General features: G+C 37.2%; 1 pseudogene; it reads right to left on the minus strand.

The window, feature by feature from the left end:
- Positions 1-6,458: 6,458 nt before the first annotated feature.
- Positions 6,459-15,972, minus strand: LOC120290005 (annotated as a pseudogene).
- Positions 15,973-16,273: the final 301 nt, after the last annotated feature.

Consider the following 16,273-nt stretch of genomic DNA (forward strand, 5'->3'; position numbering starts at 1 on the left):
TCTTCTCTTTACCTACTCAATACGGAGGCGTGTCTTCAAAATAAAAATGCAATCCAACTTCCACAGTTGCTAATACTAATTGAGTTCCTCGGACAAAAGACAACCATAACAATCTCAAAGACTCTTATACAAAGCTAAAAGGCTCCTAAACCAAATTCGGAAATCTGAATACCCTGGGAATCACACAAATAATTATTAGTTGAGATGACATATATTTTTTCTCCTTCAACAAACCAACAACCTTGAGTTGGGTTCAAAAGTAGAGTGTGTTTAGAAACTTGATTATACATTTGTAGTTATCTCTCGCTATTTACAGTATCTACATGTAATGGTTGATACAAAGAGAAGTATGTATGTGTTTGTCTAAATTAAGTAATGGATAAGTATTTGAGAAGTAATACTAAATCATGCATTGGCATAATATACACATCTTTGATTGATCAAAGATTTTAGCCCATGGATCATTATTTGGACATGTATAAAAGGGTATTGTGGAAAGTCATCATTTAGTTTATTGGTAATTTGGTTAAAATGATTGAAATAGAACCACTCATTACAAATAACATTTTGTGTAAACAAATGATCCAATTTTACTTTTAAGAAAATTCAAAAGGGATTCTTGTCATTTTGATCAATAGGATTCATCCTAAAATTTTTTACAATTAATAGTATTCTCACTTGATATTAATTTGCTTCCCCACATCACTTTCAAAAGAAAAGCGTTAAAAAATTCTAAACATTTTATATTTGTGCCAATTTAGTCCTAAATTTTTTACTTTGTGCTAATTCAATAATTTCTGGCTAATTTTGGCCAAATTTTGCTGATTGGGCATCGGCCGTTGACATGGACAATTTCTAATAATATTTTAATATTTTTGAATTTTTTGTCTTTTATTTTCTTTTTTCCTTCTCCTCTTCCTTTCTCCAGCCAATCCTCATACCTCGATGATTGGCCGAGGTGATGGCTGGTAAAGCTCGAGCCCTTGCCATTTGCTACGAGGGCAAGCCTCACAGCCCAAGCCATGAAGGCGGCCTTGCGCCAAGTTGGCAAGGCTTGCCTTCGTTGAATCTGGCGAGGTTCAAGCCTCGCCGCCATGGTTGGCAAGGCTTGAACCTTGTCGCCCATCGCAAGGCCGCCCTTGTGGCCACTAGCGAGGGCTTTGAGCCTCGCCGGCCATCTAGCTGGTTGCCGACCGATCAAGGAAGGAGGAAGATAAGGAAAAAGGAAAAAAATTAAAATTAAAATTAAAATTAAAATATTATTAGAAATTGTCCACGTTAGTGCCGATCGTACCCACATCAGCCAACCGATACCCAGTCAACAAAATCCGACCAAAATTAATCGGAAATGATTCAATTATAATCAAGTAAAAATGTTTATGATTAAGTTAACATAAATGAAAAAAGTTTAGGACTTTTTAAACACTTTTCTTTCACTTTCACATGTTTGTTTGATGCACAAAATCCTTCTTCTTTTTTTCTTAATTATGAGGACACTAAGGTACTTTTCTTGACATGAGATTGACTCATCCAAGACAATGTTCTTATTTTAAGAAAATGAATTATTGTAGTATGATGTTTTATAAAAATAACACTAGTATTGGATTATAGCTGACAAGCTAGCCATAGACAGCCTGATTTTCCAGTTCTATTTTTAATAAATTGAGATGGACATTTCATTGGCACGCATATAGTTCTTTTCCCCGAACTGATTACTCATGGGATAACTAGTCTATTAGGTGAAGCCGTTAAGAAATTCTAATGCCCTTGACTCGAGAATTTGACCAGGAAACGACCTTTCGATCGAGTTAATCTGCAAGGGTCATTATGGCACAATTAAAAACCGATTAAAGACTGGAGATAGGTCAACTCGACAGAGGCATGTAATCGAGTGTGGGTGATTCCACCAGATCGCACAATTCTTGTCGATCGGCACTAGACCGACTTTTCTGTCGATTATGTACCCTGTGTTCGTATTTGAAATCTTGAAATTACCCTAATAACCGAAAGTCGTCAATGTGTCAAAGACGTACATTGTGGCTTGAATTGATCAACCACAAGTCAAATGCATGAAAATTTCTAAAAACTGCCTAGTAGATCAGGACACGCTAGTATCATGCCAAAGTGAAATTAACCATGAAATTGAAATCGAATTTAGAAATTTGAAGTCATGGTGTGTCACAAATCATTTTAGGAACATTGACTTATCTTCGGAAGATTTTTCATGCAAGCCTAACTTTTCAGCAATTAAATCAGAGACTGGTTAATTTGGCTCGAAAAATTAGTAGGCCCGCTTTTGGTCGTGCTTTTGGGACTCAAGTCGGTTCTATGGTCAAGTGATTACGTAAATTGAAATGTGGTAATATTATATTAATTTTATGGACTTCAATTTAATTCAATTAGAAGGAAATTGAATGAATTGTGTTATACAAGATTTTGGAAAATTCATGTCACGACGGAAATTGAAATTGGACCTATTGAGAAGATTGTGGTGGAAGATTTAGGCGAGTGGAAAGTGATGTCACATGAGGTCATGGTGGGCCATTTTTGTTGGATTAAAGAAAAAGAAAAAGAAAAAGAAATGGTCTCATCTCTCTCTCTCCTTCCTCTCTCCCTTCCGTCGATTTCCCCTTCTCCATCTTTCTTCTTGCTGCTTGACGGAACTGAGCAGACCAGCGAAACTGGAGAAGTCACACACCTCCGCCGGAGCCAGATCCGCCGCCGCACACTGTCGCTTCTTCGCCTTGCTCGCACGCCCTCCACCTTTCTCTTTCCTCCTACAACCGTCGACTTCTTCTTCTTCTTTGTGTTGTTCGAAACCTAACAGCAAGCCAGTAGCTCAGCTCATCGCCGTCGCACGCCGCCGCTGGACCGCCACCGCCACTGTTCATCCCCGCGCAGGCCGTCGCTGCTCTCCGCTGCTCCGCCCTCATCTCTTCTGCCCCTGCATCATAGCTTCTGCCTCATCCCGTGCTGGAGTTATTCAGCCACCTCCGGCCATCGTGAGACCCCACCGTTGGCCGCACGGCACCGCCACAGCTCCTCCGCCCGTTTCTGACCCAAGCCGGCACCGGATTGGCCCTTTCCCAGCCCCAACCAGCAGCGCATAGAGTGGAGAAAATGTGGGTATTGTAGTCTAGTTTTGGCCAGCTTCCCGACCACCGAATGCTCGGCCCACCTTGGGGAAAGTCGATCCTTGTGTCGATCCCGTCGTTTTGGTCCGCTCGGCTCGCTAATCCGATTAATTTAATTCATTAAACCTTGATTAAAGGATTAATTATGCTTAGGGAGGTTTAGTTTATGTTAAGTGTTATTAGGTAATTAGTTTAATTTATTTAAAAGACTAAGGTGTTTAATTAACTTAAAGTGTGTTTAATTTAGTAATAAGTGGATGTTTATATTAATATAAGTCTTGATGTGACTTAAAGGAATTTAATTTTAATTTAAATAAATGTTTCGAAATTACTGGATTATTTAATAATATATTATATTACGAAAATTATTATAATATTATTATATAATTAATTTTCAGAATAAATTTAATTATTTATTAAATTCCAAAAAATTTGTCGGGACCCTATATTCTCAGAATTTTGCGCTAATCGCTGCTGTGTATTCAAATTTTGAAATTGATGGTTGTATATTATTATGAATTGAGTGTGGATTGTGAAAAATATGGATATTATTTTATTTAATTTTCGGAATAAATTTTAATTAATTAATTATTTTCCGGAAATTAGGCGAGGATGGCCGGTGACCGGAATTTTATGCCGATCATCGTGGTGCAGTCCATTTATTTATTTAAGCATCATTTTGTGCTAAATTGATTTACGAGTGATTTTAGGATTTATTCCTAAATTGAATAATTTTTTGTTATTAATTGAAAAATAATCGGGCATCGGTTGACAATGCCAAAAATGTTTTGGTAGACTACAAAAAATGATGGGATTTATGGAAAGGGTCAAGTGGGACCGTAAAGCCATTGAATCTTGAAATGGTCGAGTGGGACTGTAAAGCCATTGAATCTTGAAAGGATCGAGTGAGATCATAAAACCATTGAATCTTGAAAGGGTCGAATGGGACCGTAAAGCCACTAAATATAGAAAGTGTCGAGTGTGACCATAAAGCCACTAAATATTGAAAGTTGCCGAGTGTAGCCGTGATTACCACTAAATTTAGATTCGCCTGGAGGGCCGTGTTTGAGAGTCGAGAATGAATAGTCAGAATAACCGTGCAATGACCTCGATGACATGTAATCGACTGAGTCGATTGATCGCTGAGTCGATCCGAGCAATTGAATTATTTGAATTCTATTACTGTATATGCTTGAGTGATATGAACGTGATTGAATGATTTAAATTGTGCTAACTTGCAGGAAGAAACGGAGGCGAGGTAAGTCCTTTATGTGGTGTGGTTAGGCCACCCTTGGGTATATATTTTTTTTCTAATAAGAGTTTAGGGGGTTGAACTTGCTGAGACAATGTCTCATCCCGGTTGTGGGATTACAATTTTAGGTCCCTAGATGGCGGTCGTGGAGGACTCGAAACCCTAAGTCTGGAAAGGTGGAAACTAAAGGATCAGTGAATGTGTCCTGCTAATTGGTCTTATGATAGTTACCCTTTTGTCGAGCTAGTCTATTTTGTAGACAATCTAGTGTTGTATTTAAACCTATGTGTTTATAAATGAGTGTTTGGTATTGTGATTGATTACCTACTTTTCAATCCCAAGTTAAATGTTGTTAGAGGATTTGTTTCTCTTCCGCATGCATAATAAAATAAATGGGTCGGTGAGGTATCTTAGGATGTCGCATATTTGATCGACCACAGTGGGATGTGCGCACACTCGGGGTTCGGGGCGTGACATGTAGACTAACCCAAACTCATTCCTAACAAATGACTAAGGAGAGGGGCCCATTGTCTTTCTAATCCAAGCTTGTACACAAACTTTTCTATCATGAAAAAGGAAAACAAAGGGAAAAATAGAAAGCTTATACATAAATTTTATTTCCTTTTTCTTATTTATTTGTGTATCTTCTTATTAATTGCTAAGTTGGATGCACTATCCATCTTAGTCATCTCATGTGTCATAGGAGAATTACCTAAAAGATCTTAAATTTATTGCAATTGTGACAATTTAATTCTAAACTTTTTTTACCAATTCAGCCCCAAATCTTTTTAATTCAATCCATTTTGATTGATTGTAGGCTGGTGTCAATCATTCGGTGAACGTTGACGTGAAATATTTTTTTGAATTTTCAAATTTGTTTCCCATCTTCCCCCTTCCTTTGGCTAATCAAAAGCGAGGGCCAACGGGGCCAACGAGGTCACCTCGCGGACCAATGATGAGGCTCACCCCCGCTAACCACTAACAAGGGTGAGCCTCACCCAACCATGGCGAGGCGTTGCTACATCTAGTGAGGCTCGACCTCACCCAACCATGACGAGGGCGAGCTTCAACAACCACTACAAGGTTGACCCTCGCCAAACCTAACCATGGTGAGCCCAGTGATAGCGAGGTTGACCTCACCATGGCTAGGCGAGGCCTCACTAGTGGCCGAGGTGGCCAAGGTCGAGCCTCGCCCTCACTACTAACCAACGAGAGTGAGTCTTGCCATTGGCCAACAAGACTAATCTATGGCTGATGACGATCATCTAGAGAAAGGAGGAAGGGAAAAAAAAATTAAAAAGAAAGAAAAAAAAGGAATAAATAAAAATTATTTAAAAATTCGAAAAAAAATTAAAAAATTATCTCGTCACTAAACGGTCTAGCTGATCAAATTTGATCAAATAGATTGAATTGACACAATTACAATAAGTTTAAGGATTTTTGGATAATTTTCCCCATGTGTCACTTATTATCCTTAAATGTCCGTCCCTCCAATCCCCTGCCAATTAAGGCATCACTCACGAGCTCAAATGGAAGCTAGCTTATGTTAGATGGAAAAAAGTTGGACCTCTTTGTTTGGAATGAGTTACAAGTCTACTGAGTAGCCTCATATTGCGACATGACAATTATGATTCCATAAAATTTCAAATGCCCATGACCCTCACGTCTACATATGTCTATGCTGATGAAAATTATAGAGGTGACGGATGAACATTTTTCGGCTTAGCCAACCTTTAGGGGTGTCTGACAAAAAAACAAAAACCTTAAAGAGGTGTCCTTAGACCGAAAAACAAAATAAATTAAAAACCTCAATGAGGTGTCCAATGATGTTGAAATGCACGCAAGCAGTTCAAAAACATGTTCAATAGAGACGTTTCTTTCTTGGAATCAACCGATGTTGTAATTAAAATTTGAAGTCCAAGGTGTAGGCAAGTTATTTCCTTTGTTTCGCCGAATCTTCCTTGTATATGTCCTTGTAATTGTTCATTTCTAATATGATATTTTCTTTGCCTTCGCTATTCTTACTCGTGGATTTTTGAAATGACTACCGTGAATCCCATGCACATGTTGTCTTGGCAATGCTAAGGGAATTCGACTGAGTAAAGATATCACCGAGTGATATTGCTATAGTTTTTATTTTATTCTATTGAACAGGTATTATTAGGGTGATGGCGAACCAGTTTAACTCTCTGGTAATCCGATGAACAACCCAGTCTCAACATATGTACTCCAGCTCCTCCGGCTATGTATTGTTGCTGCTCTTGGATGAGCTGTTGATTGCCCAGGATTTGCGAGACACTGAAATTGGAAGAAAGAAAAAAAAAAAAAAGGACCCAAAATGCTTTTAAATTTAATGAAATAACAAATGCAATTGAATGGTGATGAAGACTCTGGAAACCTTCACTGAATTAAAATGGGAAAAAGCTTCAACGCAATTTGAGATTTACAAGCAGTGAACAAGCCTTTCACTGGATCTAATTAGGTGGTGAAGCATTTGTCTATGTGCTCAGATCTATTAATTGTCACTGGGAAATTTCAATTTTTCCCAACATTTGACTCTAGAAGATGTTCTCTCCTCCATGGTCGGGAAAAAAAAAAAAAAAACCCTAAAAGTGGTTAGCAACACCAGCCATGCCTACGAACTTCGGTTCCACCTACTGTCAATGTCTAAAGTACAGACTAGTATCTCATGAAAGTAATATCCTCTATGTTATTGTAATTTTATAAGAAGTGGTCATATTAAAAGGCTATTAGTTTTTGTTATCAAGTTAGTGTTTTTCTACACAGATCGTCTAATGTTTACAACATCATAGAAAGACACAAACTTTCATTCCTTCTACAATCCCATGTTAGAAGCATAGAATTGTACCTGATGATAGCAAGTTGGGTAGTAGTTTCTTAACATTAATTACTCAGAAACATCGTGATACTAATTTTTATTACCGTATTGGAAATTACTAACTTTTTGATATTTTCACTAGGAAAGTTGAATTTATCCCAACAACTAACTCTAGAAGTGATTCTCTCTTCCGTTCTAAAAAAAGACAAGGATAAAAAATAAAAAAGCTCAAAAAGTGATTAGGTACGCCAAATGTGATCACTTAAATTTTTGGCTGCATCTATAGTCCCCAATTGGAAAACCCAATACGTTCTTCGTGAAATAAATATTCTCAAAATTGTGATATCCACAATGCGGGTCACTAACTCAGTGCTAGTAACCTTTTTCTTTTCAAGTCAGTAACTTCTAAGCAGATCAAGTAATGGTCAGCACAGAAAGACACAGATTTGGGTCCATCTACAATCCTACAGTCTTACAGTCTAATATACATAGTTGTATCTCTTGATCGTAATTCCCCTAAAATTTGTTTTCCCAACATGAGTTCGTAACTCTGTATTAGTAACTTCTATCATGGAGTCAATCACTTTCTTAATAGATCAAGTGTGGGACCATAGAAGCACACAGAGATCTGAGTTTGTCTACAGTTCCATGCAAAAGAGATAAGTAGTACTGTATCTCGTGACAGTAAATTTATCAATGTGACAGTAATTTTCTCAACTTGGATTAGCAGCTTAGTGCTTGAAATAAGTTTCAAGCAGATCATACGGTCTCAAGATCATAGAATTCTTCGGTGATGTTCAACCTATCTGATCTTTTGAACTTATGCTATCAAAAACAAAACTTCTCACAGATGGAGAAAGGTCCAACATAAATACAGGTACATAACCCTGAAATTAAGTACCTCTCATTATGCATTGTCCTTTTCATAAAAACTGGTCATGTAGCAGTACTCTTTAAAGGTTTTAGCACCAGGACCAATAGAGAGCAAGATAAACTGATGACCAGCAAATTTAACCAGGACAACAAACTGTGCAGCACACAATCTACTAATATTAATTTGATGGACAAAAGCAACAAGCTTCTTCACTACACAAGCGTGTTAGAACATTAGGGCAAAAACCATTATTAATCATTAAAGACCTCTCTCTGGTCTTAGCAGATCATAGAACTGCACTGTTAGATCATACTTGAAAATGATTGAGAGGTTCTATTGCAGGTTTCACAAGTTTGTGGATAGTGGTTAGTATATGCACAGAAACGTGATGATGCATGACAAGTGACAGGAAGGAAATAAAAGCACAGATGGGAAAGAGGGTGACACCTTTGCAAGAAGCTTTTCATTCTCTTCTTTCAGAGACCTCTCCTGAAGTACACCAAATAAAGTTGCTAGATTAATATAACCAGGAATTTAACAATGCCTGATGAGATCGGATATGCATTCATCATATTTGTCCACTTACCTTTGCTTGTAACTGCTGTATCTGATCATTGAATAATTGAGCCTGTAAAAGAGTTCCATAGAAATATTTTAACTTTCGTGTGTGTGCATATCTTCCCCATACGTTTCTTAGCACAAGGTGGTAAAAAGAGAGAAAATAAGTTGAAATGATGGACGATAGAAATGAAAGGACAATGCTTCGCAAATTGTCCAGAAACATAGTTCAAGTGATAAGTAGTACATGGAAATCGGTGAGGTTAATATAATAAAAAACTCATGATATTCTATATTATTTCGTGCCAAAGAATGCAGGGTATTTTTTTATTTTTTTTTTCATGTTGATAAGTATTAATTTGTGTCAATAAGTGCCAAGAAACCATTGATAAGAAATGATCGATGAATTTTTTTTTTTTTTTTTTTTTTTTTTTTTGGGTTAGAGAAGAAAAGCCAGTCATTTAACCAAACCAAATAAACTTGTTAAATAATCAAATAAGAGTTGGTGACATGGAATTAGTTGGTTACTTAATCAGAGAAAAGTTAGTAACTCCTATAATTAAGATTGGTAATTTCTAGTTGGGTTCCTAAGTAAGGCAAACATTTATGTGTGTACGAGTCTTATAAGTGAAGATGAAGAGTGAAACTATTTTTATCAACAGAATTTATTTTATAACTAAGAAAGTGATAAAGAGAAGAACTATCTGCTGAAGTTGTTGGCACGTAAGGCAGATGAGAAACAGTAGACCTCACTCTACACCATAAGACGATGTTTCCACTCTATCTCAAGAGTAGTCAAAGAAAGGGCTAGAGTAGGAAAAATTGCACTAAGAAACACCAAATAGGAGATGGTAAGTTAGTCACACGAAAGTTGGTAACCCAAATAGAGTTAGTAATTTAAGTGAAATATAAGTTTGTCTTGGTAAATATGTATAATAGCTATCACAATTAAAGAAATGGTAAAAAAATAAAAAAAAGTAAAAGTTGATAAAAAGAAAGAGATATTGATAATTGCACATTGTTAAAAGGAGTTAGCGATTTTATAAAAGTGTTGGTAAATTATTAATAAATTAGTTAGAAATCAGGCAACTGCAAATTTTTTTATTACAATTTTTTGTCACATACAACTCTTTCAAAAGTTTACCAGCCTTTAAAAATATTCAATCTTTTTTCTGTCGAAAAAGGAACAATAGAGTCGTCCAAATAACTCTAGGAAAAATAATGATAGAAGAATAACCATGACATTTTCCTTCTTTATTGGAAAAAGAGAACGGGTCAGTAACGATGAAGAAAAAGGGTGATTTGTGAATGTGCTTTCATTCTTTTATATTAGGTAGAAAATGCCATGTATGCTTGGAGAAAAATTGATTCTCTCCTTTCAGACGCCAAGTTTAACGTGTTTAGTCTACATGCAACTGCAGTCTTTATTGAAACTGGTGTTTCCGCTCCTGAATGCAATTGCAGTCTCTATTGAAATTGGTCAGTCTTGTTAGTCGTTCAAGGGAAATTGTTTCTCATTGTTTTCTTTCCCTTCTCACCATATCCATGCCTCCAAAAACAGCAGCTACTCGATGAAAGTTCTCAAAACACTTTAGGCTCAGAGAAAAGGACAAATATGCCAAAGACGCGTGTACCTTTCTTTCCCTAATGCTGCTCAAACTTCGCTCGAGCTGATCCCCTATCTCTTGGATTTCGTCAATCGAGCAAGATCCGAGACATTGTCCTGATAGCTTCCTGATGTAAAAAAGAAAAGGAGTACCATAGTTTAGGGAATTAGATATCAAGAATCCATTTCGATCCACAATATATAAGAGAGAAGTCTCAAAATTTGTGGACCGTAGAGAAACTTCAAGAAGCTCAATCTTCCTCTCCATATCCGTGGTTTCTTGCTTCAGATGCTGCACATATATGGAGATTGTGATATTTATGAATCCAGTGAACGGAATAATACAAATTGAACAAATGTGAAATTAGTAATGGATAAAACCAATCATAGTGAACAAATCTGTCACACCACAGGATCCTGCAAAACTAAGACTGCTACTACAAGAATCCTAATGTTCTTGCAAAATTTGTAGCCGGACACAAACCATGGTCGCTTCTATGGCTTAGCGCCTCAGTAATTCTTGACATCAAAAGTAGGGTTCTTATCAAGAACGTGGTTCGATATTATTACGATCTGCAAATACTTACGTTTGGGCTCACACCAACTGCCAATTTCAAAACTTCCTTCCAGAAAACAATAAGATGTAGATGCCCAAGGAGGTGATGTTTTCGAGGTATCACGTGGAGGGTGATGAGTGGGATTTCAGAAGCTGAAAGCATTTTAGACGACCAGTTAATGTCCTGAGGACATGTACAAAGACCAAAATAGCACTTTTAATGTTTCAATTAACTTGAAACCTATTTGTCTCTCTATACATATCAGCAGTTTCTCCTCTCTGCTTCCCAGTCATTGCCAAACCAGAAAGTAAGTTCATCCGCAGCTTATCTCGGATATATACACCTTCTCATTAAGCAAAAACTTACCACATTAAAGATACATTCGGAAATTGAATGTCACTTGACTCTATCCCTCTTTTTACAAGTATATCATCATCATTAGTATGATCCCTACCTTGTGGTTCTAGTGATTCATTTAAATCATGTATGCGGGTAGATTTATCATGTGATCTTTGCATATGAGGCGACTATTTATGTATACACAAGCACATATTATAAGGTTGCTGGGGAAATAGGATTTCTCGCCATCTGTGTTCGTGTATAGACTTCTCTGTAAGCCCTATCCTGAAAAAAGTTATGTTTGATGTTATATGTTAATCCACCAGGGAAAAAAACAAAAAACAGCAGGAAGTTGCTTTCTTACATACAGCAAAATGAATGAAATCGAACTGCTCAACCTGCTTAACCTCTAAAAAATGTGCTTGAATAATTTAAATATGACTAGTCCGACGCTATTGACTTCTATTGACTAACAAACATGGCAACTTGTATAATTAAACTGAGAATCTCACTGAACTCCTTATGAATGCACCAAATGTATTATCATGGAAAGGTTAGAGCACTGACCAGAATATATTGTTCCATATTAGCCTGGTATGTATCCGCACCATTTGTAGATCTACAATATCAATCAATTGTCTTTCGGATTCTGAAAAATTTGCAAAAAAAGCATATGAGCTCAGCCACTAGGAATACATTCTCCAAATTAATCAGGTATCATCAAAACTAAAGTAATCAAACATTAAACATTAAACATTATTATTTTTGTGAATCATGCATGACTTCCAGTGAATATGTATCACTACCACTCACGAACAGAATATGCAAGGACCATAAGCCTCCGCAAGAAGCTTTTAGCGTCTCAGCAACTTATTTGCAACTATGTGAATTACTTGGAAAAGTCTTGGTTGTCCTCCTTATACTTTGTAAATAATTGACGCCGGAGGGAGTATAGAGAATTAGGAGGTAACACAAATGAGAACTTAAATGGAAAGCTCGCTCACCATTCAGAATTCATTTAAGAGATAAAAGCAAAACAAGAAATCCTTCTTGTTCTCAAGCCAAAGCTAAATAAGTTATGAATCAAGACAAGTCTATCTTCTCACTCATCATAGCATATGCTTATGTAGATGAGTTTGGAATGACCCTTTAAGCATGAGTAATTGCCAAGACTCATTCGAAAGATAAAAAAGACTCATAGGAAAGATAAAACTAGTTTTACTAGAAAAAACTATAATTAAATAAGGAATCATGCTTGGAAGGACAATCTCTTATGGGTTATTGAACACCTTTCTGATGCTACCTTCCACCAATCATTGGCTGTTTTGCCTTTGGTGCCTTATGTTATCTCATTTGGAAAGTAAGGAATAACATTATTTTTCGCAATGAAAGATTATACCTCCCGGCTTTAAAGGACCACCTTCGTAAAGCTGTCAATGATAGGACTTTATCATTCCGCAAAGTCCCGGACAACCCCCGTAATAGAAGACTACAACTTAGCTAGGGCATCCACCCCTCCATCTTTGATTGATTATGCTTACTATTGGCTCCCCCCCCCCAATTTTCTTCCTCGGCCTGAAGGTTGGTGAAGCTGTCCTTTGCTACATTGCTGCCCATCTCGCTGTTGCTGGTTGAGGCTTCGATGGATCTCTCCCGAATCTCTCCTAATGATGCGGCTTGGGTTCCCATCTTGGTGTCTCTCCTGCTCTTCTCCTCTTTGTGTCTTTTCCTTGTGCGGGCCACAGTGTTGTGTGCTCTTTGCCCTTGTCTCCTTTGTTGGCCATTGTTTTGGCCTTCTTTTGCTGCTGCTTTTTTCTGCAATATATCTCTCTCGCAGCTCTTCCCTCCCCTTTTCTCCCCCCCTAGCCCCGGCCCCCTTCCACTCGTTTGGATTTTCTGTCCTTCTGAGTGTGAGCTGGTGCCGGGGCCCCCTTGTTGTATAACTGTATAGCTTTTTGTGCTTAAGTCTATATACCTCTTACTTTTACCACAAAAAAAAAAACTATAATTAAGTAAGGACTCCGGAAACTTAAACGACATTTACTAGACCTTGAAAATATGAGAATCAAATGTAGTTGGTTGTAAGTCTCCTAGTTTTACTAGTTCTGAATTAATAAAATGCTCTGACATCAATAACCATGCCAGCAATATTTTCCTTCAATTTTAGCGTGAAAATGTTCAACTTCACATTATAAAAGTATATTATGTGCGCACGTGAAGTATATTTAAATATGAGTAAATAATGCAATGTGTTTTGCTCAAGCCCAAAGTCTCCAATATTCCACACACCACTCTTTGTCAGTAAGAAGTAAGAACAGCACATGATGCTTGTAAAATCATCAGTTGCATTGTGAAGCAGTACAAGGACTCACTACTTCTGAGAGAAATTATAAGAGCAGAGTTGCACCTACATTTAACTTGTGACTTCAAGCACTTTTTTTCCCGTAAATGAAGAACAGGGGGTACTTACATGGTGGAGCAACTAAAATGGCAAACTTGTACAATTGCAGTACTCTATGAGTAAGAAGTCCAAGAGATCAGCGTGTTGTGTCATGTTAGCCTTAATCTATTATACTAGTGAATGTACTCGATCCCATAAAATCACCACTACACAAATCTAGTCAAGCCCATGACCTTATTCACCTTTCAAAGCATCGTATAATTAAAAGTACCTAAAATAGAAGATGTCAGGACTTGTTTCACACTTTTTTGTTTAGGGTTAAAGTACCATTAAAAAATCAACTTGAAATCTTTTGCATGTTTTGTTTGGTTCAGAAAAGAGATTAATAATGCTCTAAGTTTCAATTCAATGAACCACGATTTGAATTGCTTATTGATTATGGGGGTAGATAGGTAACACATTATTCAATTTCCCGACTAATAAATGTCATATAAAATTCTAGTTTTTGCCTTGTGGTATGATCATAAACTTGAAAGACGGATTTGCATGATTAACCATTATCAGATAGGGTACATAAAATAGTCTTAATTCATGTCTAAGTAGTATAATTACAACAAACTGAATCAAACAAGGTATGGTTTGAAGGCTTCACACTTTTCAACTTAAGTTTGGTTTTCAACTTCCAAGCTATCAAATTTGTTTGGGAAAGATCTACTTCAAATAGATTAATACCTTACTGCAAATACGCTTATCATCATCATGCCCCAAGAATTAGTTATGGAAATCAATCCCTAGAAGCAGCCTTAAAACCTATAACACTTCAAAAAGGAACACTATACGGCATGTTCATTTCATATCAACGTGGAATTGGGGCGAAGGCTGACGAAATAATATCAGTCCCCAGTGTCACTAACATTAAATTATGTTTTCATCCCCCAAGACAAAGTACTGAGTATTCTAACATGTAAGAAGCTGGAAGAGATCAGTACTTGCAAGATATTCAACAATTAGTTTCCTCGGAAGAACCATTAAGAAAGAGGGAGTCCAACTCCAACGCCACAGCGTACACAATGAATGCCTTTGATCATCAAATCCCCCGCATCTAGCCATTTGATTAGGGTACACCCCAGTGTAATGACTATAAAAAAGAACAGCGAAAAAGAAGATTTTATAGTTTCGTACTTCCTTTTCTCAGCTAATTTCGACTAGGATATCTGAATAAAAGCCATGTTTTTAAAAATTGTCCGAAAATGAGAACCAAATTGGTCATCATGGTGGGTTAGTCCGTGATCGAAGGGGAAAGACACTAAACGCTTGACCAAAACCAAAAATGGTAGAAAAGAAAAGGCGAACAAGAAAAAAAACCCATGCCATGATGCTGTCTCTTTTTTACACCTGACAAACACGCAGCATATATGTGTGTATATGCCCTCCTTTTGGACATAAGAATGTTAACAAGGCTCAATCATGTTCCTTATCTAAAACCATTTCGAGAAATTAAAAAATCAGTATGCAAACGTACTCAGAATTGCTTGAGAACTCGTAAAGCCTTCCTTTCTGTGAAAAGATTATCACAGCGACTTTGGCATCACAGAGGACCGAGAGCTCGCAAGCTTTCTTCAGTAGCCCATTACGGCGCTTCGAGAAGGTGATTTGCCGGCTCGTCGCATTCTCAATTCGCCTCATCTGAATTTTGCCTCTTGCCATGATCGAATTGTCCCTACATACATGACGGTTGTCAACCCTAAAATGACAAGTATTTAAACATAGCGATGAACTTAACAAATATACCTCAACAATCAAAAACCACAACTCACCAGTGACTTTGTGCAGCTTCAACCAGCTGAAGATTTATCTAGACTTTAGACTGAAGTACTTGAGAAGCTAAAAACACTGCAAGAGAAATAACTCTCTTTTTTTCAAATAGAGATAGACTATTTCATCATTCAAACACAAGTCAAAAAGCACAGGATAAAGATTTCACAAAAGCAATGGTCGGAGAAATATGGATTTGCCCAGCGTAACAAAAGGGGAAGCTTCTCCACTCTATGTCAGAAAAATGAACCACAAAAAATTCAGAAACCCTAAAGAGGGACGAGAGGGCGAAGACGAAAACCAAAAAACTGGGATGAACGCAAAGGATACGTTAGCAGTTGATGGATCTCTCTTTATTTTGTGGCCACAAACATGAAAAGAAGAAAAAAAGTTATCATTCAAAATTCAATGATCTTCTACTCAGGGCAAATATGGCGTGAACCATGAAAAGGAAATACAAACAAAAAAGGAAAGAAACAGGGAGGAAAGCAAAGCATTCAAGGTCAACCAAAACGGCATGGTTAATTTGGTAACGAAGATTCAAAGAAGCAGATGGATTCTCTTGTTTTGGTAAAATTAATAAAGAGTGTAGAGAGAGAAGACTTTTTGTTTTTTCCGAAAAAACGTATATTTTTATTAGAAAGAGCGTAGAGAGAGAGAGAGACAGAGCGACATGCGAAAGAGAGAGCAGCGAGAAACGAAACAGGTGAAAAGAAAGAGAAAAGGTAGTACGATAAATATGAGAATTGTCGACGCATCGTACCATGACGTGCGCAGTTAACCAATGGGACGTTGACCAGTGGGAAAACATTATCTCTCGCTCAAATTCAGTGGGCCTCCACTAGACCCATGGAAAGAGACCCTGTCTTTTTCTTGGGCCAAGTAGGAACAGCCTCGG

Source organism: Eucalyptus grandis, chromosome 11 (assembly GCF_016545825.1).
Source record: "Eucalyptus grandis isolate ANBG69807.140 chromosome 11, ASM1654582v1, whole genome shotgun sequence".
Classification (NCBI taxonomy): Eukaryota; Viridiplantae; Streptophyta; class Magnoliopsida; order Myrtales; family Myrtaceae; genus Eucalyptus; species Eucalyptus grandis.